The sequence below is a fragment of the Rutilus rutilus genome (assembly GCF_951802725.1).
Source record: "Rutilus rutilus genome assembly, chromosome: 4".
Lineage (NCBI taxonomy): Eukaryota > Metazoa > Chordata > Actinopteri > Cypriniformes > Leuciscidae > Rutilus > Rutilus rutilus.
This window is the reverse complement of record NC_140212.1, coordinates 46,163,111-46,187,786: the sequence shown is the minus strand read 5'-3', so window position 1 is coordinate 46,187,786 and position 24,676 is coordinate 46,163,111. Positions and strand designations below refer to the sequence as shown.

The 24,676-nt window shown below is 39.3% G+C and overlaps 1 protein-coding gene and 1 long non-coding RNA gene across 2 annotated transcripts in view; one reads left to right on the top strand and one right to left on the bottom strand.

The window, feature by feature from the left end:
* LOC311289533 (uncharacterized protein) overlaps positions 1-24,676 on the top strand; it is a 295,816-nt gene that overhangs the window by 139,355 nt on the left and 131,785 nt on the right. The gene's annotated exons all lie outside the window — the stretch shown is intronic.
* Positions 10,898-11,910, bottom strand: LOC311289583. The gene is made up of 3 exons (XR_014627160.1): positions 11,312-11,910; positions 11,054-11,166; positions 10,898-10,923 (listed from the first exon to the last, which is right to left on the bottom strand). It is a non-coding gene; the product is annotated as an uncharacterized lncRNA (long non-coding RNA).

Here is a 24,676-nt window from a genome sequence, read left to right as displayed (position 1 = left end):
GGGTCCGAGCATCAGTGATCTTTTTGCCAGTTTGCGAAGGAGGACATGGCCTGGTGGACGTTAAGAGTCGTATCCACGCGTTCAGATTACAAGCAGCAAAAAGATTTCTTTATCAAAAAGACTTGTTATGGACTCCTACAGCATGTGCCATCTTGCAGAGGGCAGGTGGGCTTGGTCTTGATAAACATCTGTTTTTAATGAAACTGGAGGATATGAATTTGTCTGGAATTACTCCTTTTTATCGGACAATGTTTCACGTGTGGAGAAATGTTTTAAAGGTGGACAGAGATAGGAGCAGTTCTATTCACTGGGCTCCTGAGGAACCATTGTTTTTTAACAACATGATCCAGACAAGACTTTTGTCCTCAGTGAGTGTGCGAGCATGTCTGCTCAGGAATGGTATCGTGAAGCTGGGTCATCTAATGGATAAAGATGGATGGAAATCTGTTGAAAATATTAAGGAAGTGACTGGTTTACGATCACAGAGACTTGTTTCAAAAATGATGGAGGAAATCTCTCTGGCAGTACAAAGAACTTATGGAGAAAGTATAGCAACAGGACAAATGTCAAATCAGAATGACTTGAAAGTTTTTCCAAGGATCAAGATTTCATCACTAATGTGTGATGAGAATGAAGGGGAGGTTGCCGATTCTATCTTGAATTTACAGACACCTCACCTGGAGTATCTGGATTGTGCTTCGAAGAAGGCACTTTACCACACAGCAGTTAAGGTGATACACCAGAGGTCACTGAAGAGACAAAAAGCTTCCAGATGGCTAGAGTTGTTGGGACCAGACTTCCTTGTTAGAGACAGGTGGAGGACCCTGTACAAACTCCCTGTAGAAAAGCGAACCGGTGATCTGCAGTGGAGGATCATACACGGGGCGATAGCTACGGACAGGCATGTGGCACACCTGAACCCAGCAGTGGGGGGGCAGTGTAGGTTTTGTGGTGAGGGTGAAGATCTAGAGCATCTGTTTTTAAAATGCAATAGATTAAATGATTTGTTTGAATTACTTGCAGCTTGGTTTCAGGGGTTTGCAGAAGAATTTTCAGACAAAATATTTATAGGAGGGTTGAAATATAGATTTTTATTAAGAAGGAGAGTATGTTTATTGAATTATTTAATAGGGACAGCAAAATTGGCCATATGGAAAACAAGAAAGAACAAGGGCCTAGAGTTGGCAGCAACAAATTCTAGAGTAATGTGTATGAGTCTGGTGGCAGCAAGATTGAGAATGGAATTTACATATTACAGTCTCACAAATAATGTACCTGCTTTTTGTGAAATCTGGTGTATCAATGAGGTTCTATGTGTTGTACATGATGATCAATTGGTCTTAGGGTTTTAAAAAAAATGTATTTTTATTTATTTTTTTGAATATTACATTTTATTATTATTATTATTATTATTATTATTGTGAATGAGATATAAATGTTGTCTAAATAAAAGTTGTTTAATCCTCTCTCTCTCTCTCTCTGTCTATCAAGTGCTGTGAGTCCAGGAGTGCTGCTCTCTCTCTTTTCTCTCTTCTCTCTCTCTCTCTCTCTCTCTCTCTCTCTCTCTCTCTCTCTCTCTCTATCTATCAAGTGCTGTGAGTCCAGGAGTGCTGCTCTCTCTCTTTTCTCTCTTCTCTCTCTCTCTCTCTCTCTCTCTCTCTCTCTCTCTATCTCTATCTCTCTCTGGTGCATGCTGGGAGTTTGTGGAGGTGCTGAGCGCGTGTTGAGAGCGTTGTTGAGAGTGATTGTGGTGTTTTCGGTGTTACCTTTCTGGTTTATGTATTTATTTACTTTTTCCCCTCGCTGTAATTTAAAAATAATTTTATCAGTAAAGGAAGAAAGGTTTTTTTTTGTGTGTGTGCGGTTTGTAGTCGCCGGGATGGCGACTGCTCACGCGCAGGGAACACCACCCCTGTCACTCCGAAACGGCTGCAGGTGTGTGCCTGAGGCTGGAGTGACAGTGGAGGAATTACTCCTAGTTATCGGTCAGAAACTTGGTTTTGAAAACATCGTCTCAGCGATGATGAAGATCAGAGTGATGCTGATGATGATATTGTACAGAAAGGTGTTTCTGAGGAAAATATGGCTGATGAGACTGAAAGTTTATCACAGTTCACTGATGATGGAATGGGAGATGATGAGAAGTGGTCTGAGGAGGTTAAAGAGGTTGTAGAAGATTTATATCCCCTTGAGCAGATTAATTCCTTTCTGGATAAGACAAAAGGAAAGGCAGGTGTTGAAATAAGAGATTATTTCCCTGATGTTGAAAAGTTTATCGCCACAGTAATGTGGGCTAGGAAAGAGAGTAGCTATGATGAACTTTCACAACAGAAAAGATTTTGTCTTAAAAAGTACTTAACTGTTGTTAGATCAGGAAAAAGGATGGGAAAAGCAAGAGGAAAATCTAAATAAGTATAATGGCTGAAAGTTTCTCTTTCTATCTGATCTGTTTTCTCTTTTTCTCTATTTTTCTTATGGAGATCTTAAGGGTTGGTTCTCTTAATATCAATGGGATGAGGGATGGGAAAAAGAATGAGGTTTTATCAGAAATCATTAATCTGAAAGACTTGAGTGTTACATTCTTGCAAGAAACTCATAGTAGTTGTAGTAATGAAGTTAACTGGGGTTTGTGGTGGAAAGGAGAGTACGTTCTCAGTCATGGGACCAATTTAAGTGCTGGTGTGGCTATTCTTTTTTCTCCTTCTGTAAATGTTAAAGTGCTAGTAAAAAATGAAGTAGAGCCAGGAAGGCTTTTAAGCGTTAAAGCTGAAATTAGTAATTTTAAATTCTTGTTTGTAAATATTTATGCCCCTAATGTTGGAGCAGAAAGGAGTTTACTTTTCAAGAAGTTTGAACAAATAGTTAGTGAAGAAAATGAAGATGTGTATATTGTTGTGGGGGGGGGGGACTGGAATTGCACTCTTGATTTTACTCTTGACAGAAATGGGGAAGAATCTCATGCATCGTCAGCTTCCTCTTTATCTGGTGTTATAAAAAATCTGAATCTCTTGGATGTATGGAGAGAACACAACCCTTCTGTAAAACAATATACATGGGTGAAGGTCTGTAATGAAAGGATTTCTGCTGCTCGTTTGGATCGGTTTTATATATCTTGTAACTTGAAAAATAGAGTTGTTAGTACAGAAATTATTCCTAACACACTTTCTGATCATAAACTTATTAGGGTTGGGTTCACACTGTCTAAAAGCACACAGAAGAGCTGTTACTGGCACTTTAACATTAAACTTTTGAAAGATAAAGAGTTCTGTGAAGCTTTTAAGCTTTTTTGGGAAGCATGGCAAATAGAAAAGAGTCTTTTTGGAAGTATAATACAGTGGTGGGAAGTGGGTAAAGTGCACATAGAGATTTCTCTCAGAAATTTTCTGCTTATTTTTCTGTAGTTTTAAAAAATACTTTAAAAAGGCTTGAAAAAGAGATTGTTGATATTGAAATGGAAATGACTGTTAATGATGATGTCAATTTAAAAGAATGTTGGACTGAAAAGAAAAATCATTTAAGTTTAATTCTGGATGAACGGGTTAAAGGAGCTCTCATAAAAAGCCGTTATTTAACCCTGAAGGACATGGATGCTCCTACTACTTTCTTTTTTAATTTAGAGCGTAAAGTGGGTCAGCAGAAATTGATGCTGTCATTGAAGGACAATAATGGACATGTTACTTCAGACCCACAGAAGATGCGAAAGCTTGCTGTTGAGTTTTACTCCAATTTGTACGCTGCTGAAATATCTGATGAACATTGCAGAAGAGAGCTGCTAAAGGACTTACCGGTGTTATCTGAAGATAATAAAGAGCTCTTAGAGACTGATATCTCCTTTTGAGGAGATCTCTCTGGCTGTAAAGGGTCTCTCTTCAGGCAAGAGTCCTGGCCTGGATGGACTACCGGCCGAGTTTTATAAATCATTTTGGACAATTATTGGAGATGATTATTTTGAAGTCCTTCAGAAATGCTTTAGTGAAGGTGTTCTTCCGACTGGCTGTCAACGTGCTGTTCTATCATTGCTCCCGAAAAAAGGAGATTTAACACTTTTAAAGAATTGGAGACCTGTGGCAATTTTGTGTACAGAATATAAAATTTTGTCTAAGGTTCTTGCAAATAGATTAAATAATGTGTTGTATGAAGTGGTACACAAGGATCAGTCGTATTGTGTTAAAAATAGATCAATCATGGATAATCTTCATTTAATCAGGGATGTTGTTGATTATGCTTATTGTAAAGATGTCAATATGGGTCTGTTGTCTCTGGATCAAGAAAAGGCCTTTGACAGGGTTGACCATGGTTTTCTGTTTGACACTCTTAACGCTTTTGGGTTTGGGGAAAAATTTATTTCAAGGATTAAACTTTTATATGCCGAAGCGACATGTATGATCAAAATGGGTGGTGGATTGAGTATCCCTGTTAATGTTAAAAGAGGAATCAGACAAGGTTGTCCAATTTCAGGCCAATTATACAGCATTGTAATTGAACCTTTGTTAGTTAAAATGAGAAGAGAGCTAAAGGGCCTACAGGTCAACACCCTAAACTGTTCTGTTAAACTGTCTGCCTATGCTGATGACGTCACAGTTGTAATCAGAGATCAAAGTGACATTCAGGTGCTTAAACAGGCATTAGAGTTTTATGGAAAAGCCTCATCAGCAGTAGTTAACTGGGGGAAGAGTGATGCTTTATGGTGTGGTAGTGAGGTTAAAGGTCCAAATCTTCCTGGTGGATTACAGTGGGGAAGTGCAGGGTTTAAATATTTAGGAGTGTTTTTGGGGAAAGACGAGTTTAAGAAGAAAAATTGGGAGGGCCTCTTGGAGAAAGTGTGTGCAAAGTTGTCTCGATGGAAATGGTTGCTACCCCAGTTGTCATATAGGGGGAGGGTCCTAATATGCAACAATTTGGTTGCTTCTTCACTTTGGCATAGAATGACAATACTTGAACCTCCTGAGGATCTAGTGCGAGGAATACAAAAGCGACTAGTGGATTTTTTCTGGTCGGGACAGCACTGGCTGAAGGCGGCGGTACTGTATCTACCCAGAGAAGAAGGAGGCCAGGGGTTGGTGGATATCAGAGCGAGACGCAGGACTTTCAGAATGCAGACGGCACAAAGATTGCTCTATGGAGTGGATGTGCGCTGGGCTGAAGTAGCCTGTGCCCTCCTAAGAAGAGCTGGAAACATGGGGCTGGATCGCCATTTGTTCTTGATGGACTTTGACAAACTGAATTTAAGTGGGCTGAGTGTCTTTTACAGATCAATTTTAAAGTCATGGACACTTTTTAAGTTTTCACGGAGTGAAGATAGCACAGAAAAACTATGGCTGAAGGAGGAACCACTTCTTTTCAATTCTGAATTGGAATCAGAAGTTTTTAAATCAGACACTTTCAGAAAAGCCATGTGGGCTGCAAATATGACAAAGATTGGACACTTAAAAGATAAAAAAAAGTTGGATAAGCCCTGAAAATTTTGCTTCAAAACTTGGAATAAAATCAGTCAGGATGGCACAAAATATGTTGACTCAGATTTTAGAGTCTCTGCCTCAGGACTATCGACAGGCAATGGAGACCTCTGATGAAGAGGCTGAGAACTGTGACTTTCCAGAATTGTTTTTCTCAGCAAAGACTGGTGAATGGCAAGAAAAGGAGGGTTACTTATTGACTTTTAAGATACCTTATTTGGCCGCCTTTGCCGATGCTGATAAGAAAGCTATTTACACTATGTGTGTGAAAGTGTGGCATCTTAACACACTGCAGAGTGTCAGCGAGTCCAAATGGCTGGAGGTTCTGGGGCCAGGAGAATCCCCTAAAGGACGCTGGAGGTCCCTGTATAAGCTACCCATTGAGAAACGGTCTGGAGACCTTCAATGGAGAGTAGTGCACGGGATTATAGCTACAAACAGACACAGAGCACACCTTGATCCAGAGGTAGGGGTGGGTTGTCCATTTTGTAGTGAGGAGGAGACTGTTTTTAAAGTGTGAAAGGCTTCAATCCTTATTTTGTATCTTAGAAGAATGGGTTCAAAATTTAGGCAGAGTTTTTACTCCAGTACTTTTTATTTATGGACCAAAGTATATTAAAAGTAGGAGGGATGAACATGTTTTGTTAAATTTTCTTTTTGGTCAGGCAAAATTGGCGATATGGTTATCAAGAAAACATCGCTTGATCAATGCTGGGTCAACTGATGTTGTGTCTGTTTTAAAAGGGTTATTAAAATCTCGTATTAAAATTGAGTTTACATATTATAAATTGGTCAATGATATGGAGATGTTTAAAGGTAAATGGGCTGTGAATCATTGTATTTGTAATGTTGATGTTGATGAGTGTTTACTGTTTAATATAAAAAAAAAAAAACATACTTAATGTATGTATAAATGTACTGTAAGTAGGCACACATGTTTTTCTGTTTGATGGAATGTTTGTTGTTATGATTATTTAATAAGGTTCTTATGTATTTATTGATTGATTAAAGAAGACCTTTGAGTCCAGGAGTGCTGCTCTCTCTCTCTCTCTCTCTCTCTCTCTCTCTCTCTCTCTATCAAGTGCTGTGAGTCCAGGAGTGCTGCTCTCTCTCTCTCTCTCTCTCTCTCTCTCTCTCTCTCTCTCTCTCTCTCTCTCTATCAAGTGCTGTGAGTCCAGGAGTGCTGCTCTCTCTCTCTCTCTCTCTCTCTATGCAACTTGATGCAACTTGATCCTTCAGAATTAGTCAATTACAGGCCGATCTCGAATCTACCTTTTCTGTCAAAGATACTAGATACTAGAAAAGGTATCTACTAGATACTAGAAAAGGTACAAAGATACTAGAAAAGGCAGTATCTTCACAACTATGTTCCTTTCTAGAAAGAAATGATATCTGCGAGGATTTTCAGTCTGGATTTAGACCATACCATAGTACTGAGACTGCTCTCGTTAGAGTAACAAATGATTTGCTCTTATCATCCGATCGTGGTTGTGTCTCTCTATTAGTGTTACTCGATCTTAGTGCTGCGTTTGACACCATTGACCACAACATTCTTTTAAATAGACTAGAAAACTATGTTGGCATTAGTGGAATTGCACTAGCATGGTTTAAATCATACTTATCTGACCGTTATCAGTTTGTAGCAGTAAATGAAGAGATGTCTCATCGATCACAAGTTCAGTATGGTGTACCACAAGGCTCAGTACTAGGACCGCTGCTGTTTACTCTGTACATGCTACCCGTAGGAGATATCATTAGGAAACATGGAATTAGCTTTCACTGTTATGCCGACGATACTCAGCTCTATATTTCTTCAAAACCTAACGAAACTTACCAATTCACTAAATTAACAGAATGCATAGCTGATATAAAAAATTGGATGACTCGTAATTTCCTACTTCTAAATTCTGAAAAAACAGAGATTCTAATTATTGGACAAAAAACTTCCTCACGTAATAACCTAGAATACTGTCTAACACTTGATGACTGCTCTGTTAAGTCTTCGTCGTCGGTTAGGAACCTGGGTGTGCTCTTTGATACTAATCTTTCATTTGAAAGTCATGTGTCTAGTATCTGTAAAACCGCATTTTTCCATCTTAAAAATATATCTAAATTACGTCATATGCTCTCATTGACAAATGCGGAACAATTAGTCCATGCGTTCATGACCTCAAGGCTAGATTATTGTAATGCTCTACTGGGTGGTTGCCCTGCACGCTTAATAAACAAACTACAGCTAGTTCAAAACGCAGCAGCTCGAGTTCTTACCAGAACCAGGAAGTATGACCATATTAGCCCGGTTCTGTCAACACTGCATTGGCTCCCTATTAAACATCGCATCAATTTTAAAATATTGCTGATTACTTACAAAGCACTAAATGGTTTAGCTCCGCAGTACTTGAGCAAGCTCTTAACGCATTATACTCCTTCACGTCTATTGCGATCTCAAAATTCCGGCCAGTTGATAATACCTAGAATATCAAAATCAACTGCTGGCGGTAGATCCTTCTCCTATTTAGCACCAAAACTTTGGAACAGCCTTCCTACCATTGTCCGGGAAGCAGACACACTCTGTCAGTTCAAAGCCAGATTAAAGACACATCTCTTTGACATAGCGTTCACATAATACATTATAGACTTCTATAATTCAGTATTAGGCTGCATAGATTAGGTCAGCTGGAACCGGGAACACTTCCCATAAATCCTGATGTACTTGTTACATCATGAGAAGAATGGCATCTACGCTAATTTTAGTGTCTTTGTTTATCCCAAGGTTTTCCCGCAGCCTGCCGGATCCAGGCCGTTTCCAGATCTGATGAAGGACCTTCGCCTGGACCAGGTGTCAACGCAGTGATGAAGGGCCAACTAGTCTGCTCTGCCAAGGAGTGCTGCTCTCTCTCTCTCTCTCTCTCTCTCTCTCTCTCTCTCTCTCAGATATGACGAGGAACAGGCCCTGAGCGAGAGCGCTGACCTCAGGAGCCGGTCGGGTCAGTCGCTGGGGAGTGAGGAAGTGAGACTGTCCACATGAGGCCTTCGCTGGAGACACTGCAGGAAACTGTGTGTGTGTGTGTGTGTGTTTGTGTGTGTGTGTGTGTATATGAGTAATTATGATTACAAGAATGAATGTGTGTTTTTTTATATATCTAACCTCACTCCTGTACCCGTCGCAGATGTATCTGAGTGTGTGTGTGACACACATGAGTGTGTGTGAGTGTGCATATGCGAGTGTGCGTATGAGTGTGTGTGTGAGTGTGAATGAGTGAGTGAGTGTGTGTGTGTTTATATGTAAGCTCACTGCTGTACCTGTCGCAGATGGATCTGAGCACATACAGTGCTGTCTGAACACTATTAAACACATGAGTGTGTGTGAGTGTGCGAGTGTGTGTGAGAGTGTGAGTGTGAGCAGGGCTCCAGACTAACTTTTTGCCTTGGTTGCACTGGTGTGCCTAAATAAAAAAGGTGCACCCAAATTTTTCCTCGTCTCGCGTCGCATTTAACGCCACAATTTCAAGGTCACCTTTTTATCACGCTCCATATACATTCATATATATTATGTAAATGTTTTTAAACAAGAATAAGGTGTAGGTAAATACTTTTATTTATTTGAAGCACAATTATACTGTATATAAAAATAAAAATCTTTTTTTTAAAGTGCTTCACTGAGCTGCCACACTAACTATTTTGAGTCTCTATCTCCGTCTCTGAGTCGGATGCCCTCTCTGACGAAGGACCAGTGCTTGGCATCTTACCAGGGACTGGGGAGACTGGTGGCTGAAGTAGCTCATGTCTGGGCTGTTGTCGGAGCATTGACCGGGGAGTAGGGATGGGTATCTTTAAGCTTTTAATGGTATTACTACTCTTACCGATACGGCTTATCGATCCGGTACTTTAGCGGTATTCTTATATATATATATATATACAGTATATATATATATATATGTGTGTATATGTGTGTATGTATGTATATATATATATATATATATATATATATATATATATATATATATATTAAACAAAGATAAACAATAGATAAACAAAAGATAAACAATTAAACAAAGATACAGATTATATAGGCCTACACAGTGCTTTAATTTCAGGAAGGTCTACTAACATTACTCTTCAGGTATGGTCTAAAAAGAAATCTAATAAAGTAATCAAATGTAAAATAACACTGCATAGTTTATTTTATTTTATTTTATTTTAATACAAAATTAAGCATCAGTCACACGTAGCTTACAGCCAGAGTAGTGAAAGTACATTACATATCATAGTAGCCTACATTACATATCATAGTGCATTGATGATTATATAAAGACCAAATGTCAATAGCACAAATCTAAAATAAAACGTTCCCATATCTACAGAAGAACACTGACAGAGCGGCCCTGTGCGAGCACAAACGAACCGGACAGGTTTGTAGACGAGATGGATGGAGAGCGCGGCTTGCTTGCTTGCGTGACGTCACTACTCCTCCAAAGATGTTGTGATGTCTAAAGAATTAAATCATTTATGATGGTTATTTCTACGGCACAAAACAGCACAAATCGAGCACAAACAAAAAGCACCGGTTTTTGGCGATTTGGACGGCATGGGGTGGAGAGTGACGTCACTGTCCCGAATCCAATGTGTTATTTCTAAGGAGGGGAAAAAGATACAATGTTCATCGTAACGGCACAAATCGAGCACAAACGAGCGGCACAGTTTTGCAACGATTTGGACCATATGGGGTGGACAGTTATGTAACTGTAGCCTAGGCCTACTTAAAAAAGTTTATTTTTTTATGTTTAAGAGGGGATCGTAGTTGCAGTGTTTCTTTCAACGGCACAAACCAGCACAAACCGAGCACAAACGAATGACACCGGTTTGGAGCGATTTGAAGGACATGGGGTGGAGAGTGACGTCACACAACCCAAAAAATAATGTTCAATATCTCAAACACCAAACCAGCACAAATGTTCGTTTTTGCGGCACAAATCAGCACAAACACAGCACAAACGAATGGCATAGTTTTGGAAATTATTTTGTTTTATGGGGTGCCAACTTCACGGAGGTTTGGCAGGGTTACTTTAAAAATGTATTCTGTTACAGTTACAAATTACTTCATAGTAACATAACCCAAGTACCACAATATGAAAGTAATGTAATCTGGTTACTTTTGGATTACTTTAGGGTCACATATATAAATTAAGTCAAGCAAGAAGAAATATTATATAAAAAAAAATGCTTTTATTTTTTAAGAATTTGGTCCAGTGTACAATATTTGCAAAATATAAACTATTTAAGAAAATGTCATACAGCTGTATAGTAACTATGTTGTGACTAAATGCTCAGTCAATATGAAACCAGAATTTACACAACAGAAATGTTTCTTCAACAGGAACCGAACTGCACTGACTCGCTGCACATTAAATGATTGCAGCCTTTGCTATATCGCGAGTGCTGTTTCATTGTGATCAATCGTGCAGCCCTAGTTTAAAATAAGTATATCAATACCACACCTGAATAAAACATTTCGTAAGGGTATACAGGGAAAACCTGGCTTCTCAAGACTCCTGATAGGAATATTTAGAGTTTATGTTTTACAGTCTACGAAACACCTCGTCATCCCTGTGTCTTACAGCCGACTGGTCCTCTGCTTCTGGACCGTGAACTGGCTGCTGTGGGAGAGGAGTGTGTCCTGCAGAAGAGGTCTGTGGCTCCTTTTGTGCTACTGTCATATCAGATTGACACTTTTATTAGCTTAGTTGCAGAAAAATTAGTGAAATCATAGGCTATAAGTTGCATTTAAAAGTGTCCAATTCTTTCTAAGGACCATCTATGCTAAATGAATAGCCAACCAGTTTGAAAATGCTGACTTTTTTTGTTTTGTTGAGCTCCTCTTGGAAATGAAGGTTTAACCGCCTTAGTTGCTGCAGTTCAGCTTTCGTGTTCCTTTTCTCTTCTTTTAAACATTTCATTTTTTCCTCTTTTTCTTTATTACTCATATCCTCCTTTTGTTGAGGTTGTAGTACTTGTCTTGCAGTTCCTTGTGCACAGCCATGGGGACATACTTGTGTGTTTCGTCAACTCTTTTCTTTTCTTTTAGGATACCCATTAAACTTTTCAGTTTTTGTATGTTTTTAACTGCTGCCCTTTATTTTGTCTTGTCATTTGTCTTGTTACACTTAAAAAAGAAAGAAAAAAAAGTTTAACAGCAGAATTTGTGGTTAAAAACTACATTTCCCATGATGCTATTTAGATCATTTCACCAATCAGAGACGTATAATGTGTATAAAGTGTATAATATTATGATTCACCTCATAGCTGATTGGTTTAACACTTTAATGGAGACTATTGTTAAATCCCTATGGGATAAATGAATGGAAAAACTACTTCCGGATCCTGTGCTGCTGAAAAAAGTGCAGCAATAATGCACTCAATTGTATTAATTAAGAGATGCATTACACAGCTTACAGATGGATTCAAGCTAAGCTCCGCCCCCTTATTACGGGATAAGAACTCAACCACTCGTCTCCAGCACTTTCCATCGTTATTAGTATTTTTTTGGAACAAATATGCGTAGAAAGTAAGGCAAAGATCCCTTGCCAGACACTGTCCACATGACAGGCCAGGTGTTGATGTTGACGAGGAAGAGAGCCAATCAGCCAATGAAACAGGTTACGCTAGGCTATCGAGCTTATTATCCAGTAGGATTGTCCCGATTATTTGAATAAATTTGATTATTAAAAAAGAAAAAGAAAAACTTTAGTAGCCTACATACGGCGGAGGTGATCCAGCAAAGTCTGACATACTCACTGAAGAATAACTTTTGATTTTTAATAGACAAATAAATAAATAAAAACCCAGAGAAAAGGAGAAGAATTCTCATCGGATATCAAAATAAGAGTCTTCACACAACATATACCTGTTACAGTTTTTTCTGAACGCTTAAACCCTAACCGTGATTCTTATAACACAATTTCTAAAACTATTAATACTTATAGCAAAACCACTCACTGAGTTTGCAAAACTAAAAGCACAAACACTGCTTTGCACTCAGTTTGCAATTTTGTAACACACACTTTGCAAAACTGTTGGTACAATCCACTGCACAGCACTCATTCTGCAGACCTGTAAACACAACTCACTGCTTTACACTCAATTTCCAAGTGATTAACACACTCCTAGCAAAACTATACACATGTATGGCTATTATTTACACTATTTTGCCAACTGTCCGGCACACTGCCACATGTGAAAACTGTTTTAGATAATTAGTTCACTTTGCAATCAGCCTAAGCACTATAAATAAGCCACAGGTAAGCTGTGCGTGTGGAGTACAATGGAGGAAGCAGGAAGAGTGAGAAGAGTGAGAATTAGAGGAGGCCGAGGAAGAGGACGCAGAGGTGATGAAGTAGGAGGAAGAGGAGGAGGAAGAGGACGCAGAGGTGATGAAGTAGGAGGAAGAGGAGGCCGAGGAAGAGGACGTGGAGGTGATGAAGTAGGAGGAAGAGGAGGAGGAAGAGGACGCGGAGGTGAAGAAGTAGGAGGAAGAGGATGAGGAGGAAGAGGAGGAGGAAGAGGACGCAGAGGTGATGAAGTAGGAGGAAGAGGAGGAGGAAGAGGACGCAGAGGTGATGAAGTAGGAGGAAGAGGAGGAGGAAGAGGACGCGGAGGTGAAGAAGTAGGAGGAAGAGGATGACGAGGAAGAGGAGGCCGAGGAAGAGGACGTGGAGGTGATGAAGTAGGAGGAGGAGGAGGAGGAGGAAGAGGACGCGGAGGTGAAGAAGCGAGAGGAAGAGGACGACAAGGAGGTGAAGTTAGAGGAAGAGGACAAGGAGAAGCAAGAGGAGGACGAGGAGGGGGAAGAGGAAGGGTAAGAAGAGTAAGAAATAGAATTACTGATGACATCAGAGCTGCAATAGTGGACCCTGTAATCAACCATGGAATGACCCTGAGGGCCAACGGGTTCAGCCTAACTTGAGCCGCTACTCTGTAGCATCATTAGGACATGTCGAAATGAGAATCAGTTAGTACAGTCACTTTGCACTAAGTTTTGTAGCACTGCCATACTCTAATGAGAAACACAACAATACCATACATGTAAAAATACTGAAATGGTTACTTTACAGAATTGCTAGACGTCCAGATGCTGGGGGCAGAGGAAGAATGTTCACTGCAGAACAAGAGACCCATGTAGTCAATATGGTGATCGAAAATAATTCCATAAGGCTACGAGAAATACAGCAGCGCATAATTGAGGATGACACCACCTTCCAGAACATACACAATGTGAGCATTTCTGTATTATGTCGTGTACTTGCCTGCAACAGAATCCGAATGAAACAAATCTACAGAGTCCCTTTTGAAAGAAACAGTGAACGTGTAAAACAACTGCGATATGACTATGTGCAGGTAAGCTATAGTATCACTGGTACTGAGTCTGGAAGTGCGTACTGTAGTGCTGTGCATGGGCCTGCTGTGCTGCATGTGTTGTGTCTTGTCCAGAGAGTGATGGAGCTAGAGGCAGATGCCATGGGTCATGAGCTGCTTTTGTGGATGAGGCAGGTCTTAACCTCACTAAAACAAGGAGACGTGGCAGGAACATTATTGGACACCGTGCCATAATCAATGTCCCAGGACAATGTGGCGGTAACATAACTATGTGTGCAGCTATAAGTCAAAATGGTGTTGTTCACCATCATGCAACCCTAGGCCCATATAACACTGCACACATTATTACATTCCTGGACACCGTACATGACATGCTCACTAATGTTCAGAGACCAGAGCAGACCAGATACGTCATCATATGGGACAATGTTAGTTTCCATAGGGCTGCTTTGGTCCGCAACTGGTTTACAGATCACCCACTCTTCACTGTACTCAACCTCCCCCATACTCTCCATTCTTGAATCCAATTGAAGAGTTCTTCTCTGCCTGGCGCTGGAAGGTCTATGACCATCATCCCCATCAACACATAGCCCTTTTACAGGCAATGGAGGAGGCATGAGGGGATATTGAGCAGGCATCATGTCAGGCCTGGATACGGCATTCCAGAAGATATTTTCCCCGGTGCCTTGGACTAGAGGACATTGCATGTGATGTAGACGAAATTTTGTGGCCGGACCCAGAGAGACGACATGATGTAGACTGATTTATTTATTTATTTTTCAGTGAAATTAATATTTTGTGTTTTGACTTTGAAAAAAACACTTGTGTTTGTTTTGATGTGTGTAAATAAACACCAATACTTGAAGTTTGGATCCCTGTATGTTTACAGAACTATGACAAAAGTATGACCTCAAACTAACACAGCTTACCTTGTGCACAGAGAAAGCAAAAGCCAGATGTGTTCTTTATTCATACCATCAGTGTGTAGTTGGCGCATTGTGTGCTTATTAATGTGATGGCTAGTGTTAACGGTTTGATACGAAAATACCATTTTGACAAAGGTTTGAAGAGTTAAGCAAGGTTTATTAGCTTTTGCAAGAGAACTACAATGTTTTGCTGATTTTGTGTGTAGAGTTTGGCAAAAATAGCCAATAGTTACAAAAAAATGTGCTTAAGCCATCAGAGAAAACTGTAAATAAAAAGTCTAGGAGTGCGTTAACAACACGTGAGCACATGTAGGAACGTGTTACATATGATTTTATGAAAATGATCAATGATTTAGTTTACGTGGCAGACATGAAAATCAACGAAACTTAATTACAAAGTAAAGTATATTCAGCAGATTATGTCTAAATGTAATAGGCTACTAGAACTCTTATACATGTTTTTAACCTTTCCACTTTAACATTTATGATGTTTATTTGTGAAAGATTATGATAATTTTGTCATTTTATTAGGATTGAGTCAGTGTTGAGATCTGTAATTAGTTCTTGAAATAAAAGATCATGCTTGATTAGATTTTATCCACTCTGTATTTGTTTGTTATTTGTTTGATATTGCCTGCCTGTGTTCAGCATTTTGAAACATAAGTGCATCGCTGTGAGAAATGTGTTTTAGTGAGTGAGAATGTGTTTAGAGTTCTGCAAAAAGAGTGCATGAGATGTGCAAACAGTGTTTTAACTACCTGTGAACTTAATGTTTTACATAAAAATGGTTTAAGCTATTGAGAATTTGGTTCAGAGAATGGGGTTTAGTGTTTTAGCCATTCAGAAAAACTGTAAACACAAATCCACATTTTCAAACTAAACTCACAAAACCATCGACTCTTCTCAAAAAGTCAAACAATTCGCTCCGTGCACGGCGACCGTTGACGTTTGAACTTGAGTGTGTGGGCCAGTACTTCCGGTGAAAACTTCCGGTGATCTGACAGCGAGAGCGAGAGACAACAGCGACCGAGTTACATTACCACAGAGATACTTTTTCACAATGAGTGTTTTTAGGATTCAAGAGAGGCGACTTGCCTTTCAGACGGTGACAGCCTCAGCACTTCATCGCTGTGTGCCGTTATGTACCATTTCATCACGTTACAACAGAGAAGTCAGCTTTCATGCATTCCCCGTTGACGCTGCGGTACGGGCTGAGTGGATGCAGGAGATCCGGAGGGATAACTTCAACCCCACCACATTTTTAAATGCATATAATTTTCAGTGTATTTCACTTGTGCGTTTCTATGCTTTCTATTACTGCATTTGTTTTGTGCAAGTGAGATGAGTAAAGATCTGTTTCATAAATCATTATCTGTCTGGTGTTTATAAGCAGCACATACAGTATTGTACTACGTGTAAAATATACACAAACTTACCTATATTAAATTGTTTGTGGCACCTACAGTAAAAAATGTAAATGTAAAATGTGATGATAATATTGATCGAGCAATTGATGTAAGTAAGTAAAAATATATGCGCAGAATTGAGAAAATAGTATTTATGGAGATCAAGTGTAGCCTATCTCAGGGCAAACATGTGAATGTTCACGGTGCATTTTATGCAAACAACTCTAATCGTAGTTGTAACTCTATATTTACAGTAGGCATAATTGTCATTGCGTATGCGTATGCAGTATGAGTCCAATACAATCTTCTGTTCGTGAACAGCTGTATTTCTTTAATCTGACTATGCATCCGTGCATTTAATTGCCATTGGCTCGTGTGATAGTAATATGGATCTTAGTAGTATTTTAAATGATAATTGATTCTATAAATAACTATAAAAGATCAATTTTGGCTTTCTCCGGCTCCCTGCACCAGGCGTAATGCGAAACCGGAAGTGTCTAACCGCACACTCGCTGATCCGAAATCCAAAATGGCGGCCACGTGCAACTAGCCTACTGCTGTACTAAAAATACACATGAGTCAATAAAATAAGCACTACAAATCATTCATTAGACGCTACATAAAAAAAGGAGAATAAAGCATCTAAAGCGTTACAGAAAATAATAATATTGTATACAGTAAACAATTTTTGCAGTTACATAAAAAAGTCTAGTAATTGCTACTGATGAAGTGAACATATTGTATAGGTACTGTATGCACTGCAAGTATAGTATTTTGCTGAATATTGAATAGTAGGCCTATTGAATGTCACAAAACCTTAAAACAAATTTTTTAGGGTAGCTTTAAAATTAAATATTTGCGGCACAAATGTGTCACAGTGCGATATGTGTTTTAATCAAGCGGCAACATTCTGATCTGAAAAATGAAGCCTACCCGGAAGTGCGAAAAACTGCAATACATCGAAAATCCGCTAGAGGGAAGGTCCCAAAAGGGAGCAAATGTCCATAGACCACCATGTTAAAATGTCCGTTTTCACAGCATAAATTCATGTTTTTACAGGTTGGTCCCATGGACTTTTAATGGATTTTTCGATAGCTTTCGAGTGCCTGACAACTGTGAGGGGGGTGAATTTTTTTTTAAGTCGTTAGTTTAGATCGTATTTAGATATAAAATGTATGACAATAAGGGCGTGGTTAACTTTGATTGACAGCTTGATTGACAGCTGACAAGACAGCGCCACGGAGAATGACAACATAAGAAGCGCCATTTTTTAATACAGTTGACATATAATACTACTGTTTCTGTATCATGAAATGTAGTTTTAAGAGTTTTTCAGGCGAGAATGTAGCTGTTTAAAGCTCAAATCTGTGGTTTATTTATAAAGATTTATGAAAATTGTATCCAGTTGTGAGATCCAGCGATGATGACCGGGCGCTCTGCGCTCATGTACCCCGCCTGGAATAGCCTTTCCTCGGCTAGTCGAGGTTTGCCGCGGACTCTGGCGTCTCTGTAGTGGTTAAACATGAGATATAATTCGTCTTGTCTATATCTAACGGGCGATTTTTGGTTTCGTGAATCTATAATTTGTTCCCTTGCCAATCGTTTTGGCTGAGGGGAAGTTTCATAACTTTATAAGCTATTTAACTTTACCGTTGTATGGTTAGACTAGAGCGCTGACTTTGTATGTTTGACTGAATTGTTTGCTTTATTTGTATAGCTTCTTGTAACTTTACCTTTTACTTTTATAACTGCTAATATTGATAAAAGTGAAATTTAACAAAAAGAGACTGGGTTGAGTTTTGTCATTTAAAATTTTAATACAACGAAGATGATCTATAATGTTGTTTACTGCAACATCTGTTGTTTAGTACAAATGCACATATTGCCTGGACCATATTAAAATGTTTAATATTTTTATATTATATTTAAAACGAAAAGAAGCAGGTTTGTGTTTTATATTTTGTTTTGTTTTCATAAATAGGCAAACGTTATGTGCAGTGAATATAATCAATACGCGTTGCCTGAACCACATTTGTGTGGCTATAATGTTTAAGATTTCTTTAAATGAAAAGGAAAAGAGTTAGTATGGTTTTTTTATAACATATTTTGTTGCCTAAAATATACACAGAGATAACCGGAGTAGCACAGCGAGCTGAGTGACGCGCGCTGCGTTAGAAGGTGGGCGGGGTTAGGATTTCCCAAGATTTTCCAAGATGGCGCCGCCCATACCCCCCATAAACGGCTTCAAAACCGTTCTTCAGAAAGTCTATGGGTGACGTCACAGACGCTTTCCATATTTTTTACAGTCTATGGTTTTAATAAGGGAGAATGTGTTTAGAGTTTTGAAAAAAGAGTGCAGGAGATTTGCAAAGTGTCTAACTGCCTGAACTTGTTTAAAGGTCCCGTTCTATGTGATCCCATGTTTCAAACTTTAGTTAGTGTGTAATGTTGTTGTTAGAGTATAAATAATATCTGTAAAATTATAAAGCTCAAAGTTCAATGCCAAGCGAGATATTTTATTTAACAGAAGTTGACTACAAAAAACGGCTGGATTGGACTACACCCCTCTACTTCCTGCTTTAATGATGTCACTAGAACCATAACCTCCGCCCACAGGAACACAGGCGTATTGATGGCGAAATGTCAACAGACGTGGTTGATGTTTATCTATAATCGGATACCGCAAAAGTTTAATTCGAAGTTGTTAGTTTGCTCTGTCCATTTCACCACGGACTGTTTTTCTAACCTGGAATAATATCAAGCAGACTTCTCTCAGCGTTTCATACTGACGAAGGGGGCAATTTCAACTATAGGCTATTCCAGCAAGCGGTAAGCAGTGATTTAATATGGAAGTAGCGATCACTCTTCACATCGTTCGTTTCTCTTAGTAGGATGAAAATAATCTTACTTAAACTGTGATTAATATACAGAAAGCGATCAAAGAACAATCCCTTTCCAATCGCCCAAGCTATCAATCACACAGCGCGAGTTTATCTGGACACTTGCCAAAACTCGTTATGAAATCAATGACGCTGTTACACTGCACAACGAAGCTCTTACTGTATTTATATGCCTCATGTTTGCATTGGTGAAATCATTAGTGATAGTGCAGAAACTGAGTTGCAATGATAAGATCTTTCACGCGATCAACAGACTGTCATCTGCTCAGTGCTCGTCACTGCAACCTTTTATGTGATGGTAATAGATCTAAATACTTAAAAAACTTCTCATGATTCGTTAATCCAGATAGCTGTAATAGTAAAAACGTATAATAGCTGTAATAGTAAAAGTTTTCCAGATAGTTCCACATGTAATGCCAGATATTTCATATGCAAGCATGTCAGCCAATCACAGCAGAGGGCGTTTACACTGAAGTCTCACAGCAGACACGCCCCTTCAAACAGAACCAGGGAATGAAATCAGGCTAGGAAATATGCCTTTTATTTCTAAATTATAAAAAAAATTGATCTAAAAAACATACTAACATTATAAGGGCACCCCTGGAAACATTATAAAATAATAAAAATAATCCATGGAATGGGACCTTTAAGGTTTTGCAGAAATAGAGATTTATTCGACAGATTGGTTTAGGCGATTGAGAATATGGTTCAGAGAATGGAGTTTAGTGTTTTAGCAATTCAGAAAAACTGTAAAAGTCTTATTCAAGTATAGGCTACAGTACAGCAGGATGCAGTAAATATTTTAGTGTTGTTTTATGGCGCTTTTCCACTGCATGGTACGGCTCTGTTCGGTTCGACTCGGCGCGGAACGGTTCGGCTCGCTTCACTTTTCCACTGCGTGGTACGACTCGGTACGGCACAGTTCGGTTCGACTCGACTCGGTACGGCACAGTTCAGTTCGACTCGGTACGGCACAGTTCGGTTCGACTCGGTACGGCACAGTTCGGTTCGACTCGACTCGGTACGGCTCTGTTCGGTTCGACTCGGCGCGGAACGGTTCGGCTCGCTTCACTTTTCCACTGCGTGGTACGACTCAGTACGGCACAGTTCGGTTCGACTCGACTCGGTACGGCACGGTTCAGTTCGACTCGGTACGGCACAGTTCGGTTCGACTCGGTACGGCACGGTTCAGTTCGTCTCGGTACGGCTCTGTTCGGTTCGACTCGGTACGGCACAGTTCGGTTCGCGTTAGTTCGGTTTATTTTCCACTGCAGTTAGTACCGCTTCACAGTGGGTGGGACTGATCGTTATAGTTGCGCCGCCTCTACTGCCATGACATCATCGTAAACGAGCCACATTTCAAACGCACAACACAGGAACAATGGAGCCTATCTTCTTTTTTCAAGCAAATACTTTAAAAACAGGTGCTACAGCGTTGGCTGTTGTCTACTGGCTATTTAAATCTAGCGGGTTTAGCGTCTCGTGTCGCAAATACAATGACGCTGGTAGTGACGATTCTGTCTGACCAATCAGTGATCTGCAGTGTTTTCACGTCACATTTTAGTATCGGTACGGTACGCTTGGAACCTCAACAGACCAGGTACCATTTAAAGCGAGCCGAAGCGAGCCGTACTGTACTGTACCATGCAGTGGAATTAGTGCCATTAGGTGTATAATATATATGTCCATTTATAGCCTTTGCACATCAGCTTGGATACTTGCATGGTTAATAGTTTTAAGTCACCTCTTCAGTGCATTAACAATGCCAAGAGGAAGAGGAGGAGACAAAACAGGAAATGATGTAGGCTCATGATGACATCACAGCAATTAAAGGGGAAAAACGCTCATTCAGGCAGGCGTACCAGATATATGAAAATAAACTATTTTGTGTGAATTATAACATCCAATACATATGTTTTAACAGAACACTTTCTGTACCCGTTACATCTAGACCCACCAGGATGAAAGGCCTTTTTCTATTGGTCACACTCGGTTGACCACGCCCACTACGTTTTTGATTTGATCCTATTTACTTTGTTAGTAGCGCACAATACTAGTCTTGTGGTGAACAATTAATCTGTGCAAATAAATAGACAGGAAAAAATAGACTTTAATCAAAGTCTGAAAATGTACTTTCGCTCTGGAATTGCGTTTCTTCTCTGATGACGTCAGTTTAAAGGCTATAGGGTTGAATATCCTTTAACCACTCCCCTCCAACCTTATAAATAACCTTATTTCAGCTGTTTGACCAAAATCCCATTCAAAAAACTCATTGACTTCGGGGTGATGGACCCGGAAATGGTTTTGGCCTATAAACATGTGTCACACCTCCACCACTCTCTTCGTCACAACACTGAAGTAAAGTCAGCAGCAGCTTCCGGTTCTCGGGGACTGTAATTGCAGTTAATAATTTTTCTGCCTGTTAAATGTATCGGAAAAAGTGCACAAATACAAAATAATTAGGAATGTTCAAGATACCATTAAAATACACAGAACTGGTAGTTTATTCTAAGTCAGGCATGAGTAAACCCAAACCATTTGACAACCATAATGAAAGATATGTTGATAGCGGGAGTAGGTCAACCTGAAGGCTATCTAAACATCACTTTGTGTACTTTATTGTTGTGTTTTTGTGAATTGAAACTTCTCTCTTTTTTGACAGACTTTCCTGACGACATCAAGCAAGTTTTGGGGGGGTTCCTAAACCTCCTCAGTGAAAACATTGAACAAGGTCCGTCTGAACAGTCAGAAGCTGTTCTCCAGTCAGTTAGACAGGCAGTTTTCAGTCCCAGACATGGCCAGATTATTGAGTGTGAGTCGATCAGCTGTCAAGAGAAGACTCTGTGAGTTCAGTCTGTCAGTCAGACAGGCATACAGCGTTATCTCTGATGAGGACCTCAGACAACATCTAGAAGAGTTTACTTCACGGTTCCCAAACTCTGGCTTCAGACTGGCTATTGGTCTTCTGCGAGCTCGTGGTGTTAGGTAAGAGCTTATGAGCAATGTTATGTCTCCACATACAGATACATCCTCACATGCTTTCAGAAATATCAATTGCTTTTCCATTATATTTTTTAAATATGTTTATCTCTCATACCAATGAAAAATTATATGCTTCTAAGTGTATTCTACAACAGATGTTTTATTTATTTTACACACCTTCTTTACCACTAGAGGACAATGATCACGTCTACTAGCCATGCTTAAAGCAGTGGATCCACTGGGGACAGTTCTACGAGGAGTTCAGCTCAACGGCACACAGAGGAGATCGGATTGTGTAGGAGCACCATTGGCACTACGGCACATTGATGGAAATCACAAACTGATCAAGTGAGACTTAAACATTTATATGGTTTGTTCTTACATATTTTCTTGTAGTATTATTTGTGCCGCAACTTTTTATGAATCCTATCAAACTTGGCCCTAAAACTGTTCTTGCAAACTTACATATTAGGCTGGAATGCAGATATTCTATGTCTGGGTTTGTACAGTTGTCGAATTGTTATTGATGGAGGTATTGATGCGTACAGCCGCAAAATAATGTTTCTGAGAGCCAGCGACAACAATCGGGCAACAACTGTGTTGAGCTGCTTTCTTGCTGCTGTTGAAAACGTTGGTTTACCTGTGAGGGCAAGAAGAGACAAGGCTGGAGAGAGTGTGGAGGTTGCCCGGTTTATGCTGGAACGCCCTCTTCGTGGAGCAGGGAACTACAAAGATAGGGCATAAGTACACATGTTATTTTAAATTAACATAATTAATTAATTAATTAATTAATTTTTATCTAAAAAAAACCCTCAATCAACACCCTCTCTCCTCTGAGGGGAAGCGTTCTCCACAGCAGCTGTGGGCAGGAGGCCAGAGACGCCAAATGATCCAGTGAGGAGCTTGACACTGTTTTCTTCAGCATAACCTTAAAAAGCTGAAAATAATCACTACAAGTGAATTTCATAAATTTTTTTTTTAGACTGATTTCACCTATTGGGCAGTAGATTGGGATGGACCAGTACCACAACCAGATGATGCCCAGAGTGTTGAAATCCCGGGATCACCCACTTCTCTCCAGGATGCATTGCTGGCTGTGCCTCGAGAGAATATTGATCCATTGATGAGCAGCACTTGTTTCGGCACAGACATATACCAAGAGGCTGTAAGACTGTGTGAGGCACTTCAGTTTACCTCTTAATCATGTTTCCATTTGCTCCATACTTCTTGCCTTTTTGATAGAGTCATTTTGTCATCTTTGAGGATATTACTTTTCTGTTTAAATGTTAATGCAAAACTGTCATGTCCTGTGGATGTATTTCTAAACAAATGTGTTGTTTGAGGAGTGTTAGACAGCGCTAGCTAGCTAATTTATGTTACATTTATGTTGATTTACTACAATTGTTACTTCCTCTTCTACCCCTAGACAAACGGGGAGGTTTGTAACAGTATGTATACATTTTTTTTCCCAAAGGTTTTTATATATGTGTACACAGTGTGTGTGTGTATATATATATATATATATATATATATATATATATATATATAAAATACTAAGTACCAACTGATGCACTTGAAATAGTCTTGTGCTACATCTAATCTGATTATATTTATATTGCAGCTGACTAAATTTTTTTTTTTTTTTTTTTTTTACATGCATTTTAATTGGTTACCGTTCACAAAATGCTGTTTGAATGCATTTAAGAAAACGATTAAATATGACAATTAATGATTCTAGTTTTGCTCTCTGTTTGTCTGTTTCTGGTTGAAATTAAAAGGTACGTAAAGGGACGTGTGTGTGTTTTGTATTATATTAAATATTATTTTATTAGGGCTGTCAAAATAACGCGTTAATTTCGATTAATTAATCTGAGAAAAAAATAACGCGTAAAAAACAAAACGCAGATTAATCCATTCCGTATTGACCTTTGAACCTAGAGCCGTTCTAGCCACCATTCAACTGTAAAATGAAGGAGGGAGACGAGAACGCGCTGGCGCTGCCTGGATCATTGATTGGAACATTTACTTATAAAAAACGGCCTGATGGAAGTGTTGATAAAAATAAAGTCGTCTGCAGCAAGGAATTTGCATATCACCGGAGTTCGTCCACTCTAAAGTACCACATCAATGCAAAGCATCCAGGAGTTAACGTTAATCCGGAGGTACGTCATCGCGCTGACGGGATCACTGGACGTCAGTTAGCAATCAATAAGCAATCAATGTATGCGATTAATTTAGATGAATTAATAACAGACTATGTAATTATGAAATGTTGGCCCTTTCAGAGACATAAGCTGGCACGGCCTTTTTGTGCAAGTTATAACAAATAGAGTTGCTAGAATAAAGCGATCATTATCTAGACACACACTATGAAATGTGTTGAACAGAACCTTTAGAGAAAAATACATTTGCGAAGAGTATTGATATGTTGCTCAGTGCATGTGCTGTTGCTGGAGTCACTGGCAAGGCAAGGCAAGGCAAGTTTATTTATATAGCACATTTCATACACAATGGCAATTCAAAGTGCTTTATATAGATGAAATTAAAATAATAAAAAGAAATAAGAATAATTAAAACAGTTTAGAAAAATAAAAAATAAAATACAGTACAAACAGTCGGACGAACATTGGCAC